Source organism: Centroberyx gerrardi, chromosome 10, assembly GCF_048128805.1.
Source record: "Centroberyx gerrardi isolate f3 chromosome 10, fCenGer3.hap1.cur.20231027, whole genome shotgun sequence".
Taxonomy (NCBI): domain Eukaryota; kingdom Metazoa; phylum Chordata; class Actinopteri; order Beryciformes; family Berycidae; genus Centroberyx; species Centroberyx gerrardi.
The window spans coordinates 7,819,473-7,823,806 of NC_136006.1; positions in this window are offsets into that span (position 1 = coordinate 7,819,473).

The window sequence follows — 4,334 nt, forward strand, 5'->3', positions numbered from 1 at the left end:
CTCCCATCAAATAAAACTGCGTTTTATATCCTGTTTCAAAAGGAAATACATCACATTAAGGAAGCAAGATGCTCCCAAAATGCTGTTTCATTGTGACTTGAGATATCAAATAGAAGAGGACAACAGCTTTTTACTTTGACATGACACTGTGAATCAGTTTGTGTACTTTGATTTCCAGCCTGTGGATATAATTTGTATAACTATACATTCCAGCTCCATATGGCACATTGTAACTTCTCCATATCCCTGTGTATTGTGTGACAGTATTTTTTTATTACATGCCTAGTTGGCACAGACACAAGACAGGAGCAGTGCCAAGACACGGTGCCTGGACACAATGCCTGCAAGATGAGAGGAACAAGTAAAAGGGGAAAAAAGAGAGAAAGAGAGTGGGTGAGTGAGAGAGAGAGAGAAATTTTTCTGCAGCTGTCCACGGCTTTTTAATTTCATCTGAGATTACGGAGCGTGATGAGTTTAGTCGTGTTACGAATCCCTCCACGCAGCCTTCTCCAGCGCACCCCACGCTCTGGTGGAGCTCCATGAATTCCCCTTATTGCTGTTTAATGGAGATGGGTACCCAAACAAATGAGCAGCCTTTGCCTGGCTCAGCACCGCGGGTTCTCATTAATCCGGATGCTGAGACACTGATGGTACTAATTTTTCAGACTAAGCGGTGTCTGCGTCTCACCGCTTCATGGCACTCCCACAACAAGAGAGGGTTTCAATCAGAGACAGAGCCCAAAGGCAAAGAGGGTGTAGTGTTCATGTCACACCTGGTCCGCCGCGCTCTCTCCCTCACTGTTGAAATCTCCCCCTACGGTGCCCATCTGTGTCTGTGGGAAAGCCGAGAGTGATGCAGGCATGATGAGATGCTCCGTCTCAGTATTAAAAGGATGCTAAGGAGACACATAAGTGCAAATTACATTTGAACAAAAACATCTTCAGAGCGCAGCCCTAATTTCCAAAGTCGCATTTCTTAATTTGCAAAAAAAGAAAAAAACAACATACGTGCTGTGAGCTTCATTGGAGGGAATGAAAATTAGATTGGAGGTAAACACAGCAGTTAATGTTACAATTTGGCTCTTAGACAGCATAAGGATATTCTAGCATATGGTGAACATGGAATTACAGCCAAGCAGAAAAGCAAAAGCACTTCAGCGTAGGACATTTTGGTCTATCACTGATCTTTATAGGCGATATGAGTCTAGGCTGAGTCCAGGGTGACTTTTCAATATTGCTATTTAGCATTTACATGATTTGGCCACAAGGTAACATCTGGAAAAATGTCTGGAGCTAATATGTCCTCCCCTCATTGAGGCTGAAATGACCTCGCTTCCTCAGCATTTCCTGATCACGCCAGCCCTCCTTCCCCCCCCCCCCCCCGACCCTGGTCACTGTCGTAATTACGTGCGAGCCAGAGTTCCCCAGTTGCCTCCTGGGAGTTCCTTAAACGCTTCACAGTCAGCGAGCACGGGATTCCCCTGGGGACTTTGCGATACGGAGAGTGTCAGTGGGACTGATGCCGTTTTGGAGATTTATAATGCATTTGCATAGATTTCAATATGGGCTGGGGGTGGGGGGGTGGGGGGGTGGGGGGGGTGAGATAGCGGTTCCATTTGCAGCAGTGATATGGCCTACTTTACCATTTCAATATCTCTGCTGTGGTTGAGGGCTTGCAGTCTAGTTGAAGGGGAGGCGGTGATGAGACCTCTGCCTTGGTGTTCACATACTCAAGGGTAATAATCTCAGGGGGATAGAAGATGATGTAAAATGTGACTGAAGATCCAGATTTTCTTTCCCATGGATACACATACATGCTTCGTAATGGTCTACACTGACAGGCTTTGAGAGTAACCATGATCACTAATATGAACCCAGTTACTTGAGTCAAAGTGGTGTGGACCACTACATTTTTAAATAGCTTTCTAATGGATGTTCCACAGCTGCTTGTTGTACTTTTGCACAAGATAATTCCAGAGATCTCTCAGCATGAGCCATCATGCTGTGTTACTTCCACTTCTTCTTTCCTGCTTGCCTGATTCCCAAGTGTTACAGTACATCACCCAACATGCACCGCCACATGATAGGCACTATTTGAGGAATAACAACGTTGGATGGAATTACAATTACTCTCCTCCAAGCAAAGAATTTCATATTTTGTTGCGTCATTGTGCCTTGCTTAGCGATAGTTTTAGCAACAGGAACTACAACTTTATGATTGGTGGAGATGAATGTGATTAAAACAAGTATTTTCCAGGTATTCTAATCGAGAATATCTGATCTGAAAAATTTGATCTGAAAAAATGCGGGGGCCAAATACTTGGAGCGCAGTGCATATCTCAGTAATGAGGGCTTTCAATGATGAGTCCGCACTATGAGATATGTGATGCTGTAATACATTCAGAGCACAATTAATTATTTCCCTCATGGCCATGCCTCGTTTTAATATTTGACACTGAAGATATATTGGGAAGGAAAGTCTTGAGATGCCTCAATGAGCTCCCGCTGTGCTCATGGATTGGAAACTAGTCCAGATGGCTGTGTTGGTTGTTGAGTGTGGTGCTACCATTGCAAAGACCGTGTGATACAGAATAGCTCTCATGTTTGAAAGGGTACTTTGTTCGTTGAGTAGAAAGCGTTCCAAATCCTCAAGGTATCTATCTCTCCTTGTGATGGAGTGTAGATTATAAGAAGGTTGGAATGAGAAAGCAGCTTACATCTGTGAATAGGTAAGAGAGTACAACCAAACCTTGCATTGTAAATGTTCACTGGCTATACAAAGCTTGAAGAGATCGCAGTAAATAGGACCTCCCATAGGATCCACTCTGTCTGTGAGTCTGCCTCCTGGGTCATACATGCACTGAGGCCTCAGAAAGCCACAGGTTATCAAATGCAAAGGCTTTATCCAACAGCTGGCCTCGCTGCCCATAGGTTTACAAAAATCACATCACACATCACTAATGAGTCTCATCTTTCTAAGGCAAAACATAACTACTATTTCAAACTCATAAATGCTACACAGTCCTAGAAAGGTTTTCCTGACAGTCAACAGCCTGCAAAGCCACCTGGCAGCTACACATTTCTTTTTCCCCCTACCGCCACTGGTATACAGTTTAGAGCCTTTGACCTCTTAGTAGAGCTGCTGCTGCTGAATTCAACAGTTGCTGCTGGCCATAAGATTGTATCATGTTTCTGTTTTCTCTCTCTGTCTATTAAAATATGTTTGGCATACATAAACAACAAACAGATCTATTAGCCATGGCACCAAAGACTGTTGATTGTTTGTCTCTCCAATTCTCTTTCTGTTGCTCTCCAGGGTTTTCTCTCTCTCTTGCCTTCATGAAATAAAAACATGTCTTTTCCAGGCATATCATATGCTTGGACAACAAACAGAGCTCTTAGTGATGTCACCAAAGTCTGAATAAGTTGGGAGATCTCATCATTCTCCCCACTGATGGCATTTTCATTTGACCCTCTTCCAAAGTAAGTGAATGTCATCCTCAATTCCTCTTCAAGTCAACACATCAGTCTTTATTTCCACACCAACCACAGGTTGCTACGAATGTTTTTTGGTCCTGCTCACAATGAATACACAAAATACACAGCGAATTGAATTATAAACAGATTGGAGTTTTAGTTATACAAACCTTCCTTGGAGGCAGAAATAATCTCATTGGTTGAGTTAAACCTCAGTGGGCGGAGCCAAAGAACCACAGTTTACCATGTTAGATTCAAGCCCAGTGAAACACTGCTACCAAATTAACAACTTGTCAGAACTCACTGGTGACTTTATTTCACAAATGCAAGTGACAAATTTTGCAACTTTTTCTGGCCATGGGGAATAATGTTAATGTGTTTATTCGATTTGTGCTACTTGCTTATCTAATTCAAAGAGGTCTGATGATCACAGTGTTTCCCATACACCACCTCCCTCTGCTCAAAGTGGGGACTGTAGCAAATATTCTGTAGCAAATTAGTGACGACTTCTAGAGACTTTTTCTCCTTCACAATATCTCCAAACTTTGCCACTCACACAATCAGCTGCTGAAACTCTTATACATGCCTTTGCCACCTCTTGTTTGGATAACTGTAATGTTATTCTGGCTGAACATCCCTAGAGGGGCACTGGAGGGGCAGCTTCAGATTTCCACCCCCAAGGTCATCATCCAAACAAAATTGCGCCAGAATATCATCACACCAATGCTGTGTTATCTCCACTGGCTTCCCTGGCTTAATCAAATTTCTCCACCTGTACGCCACCTTACACCTCCCACCTCCACCTCAACAGTGACCTCCTAACCATCCATCAAACCATACTCTGCTTCATGGGGGGG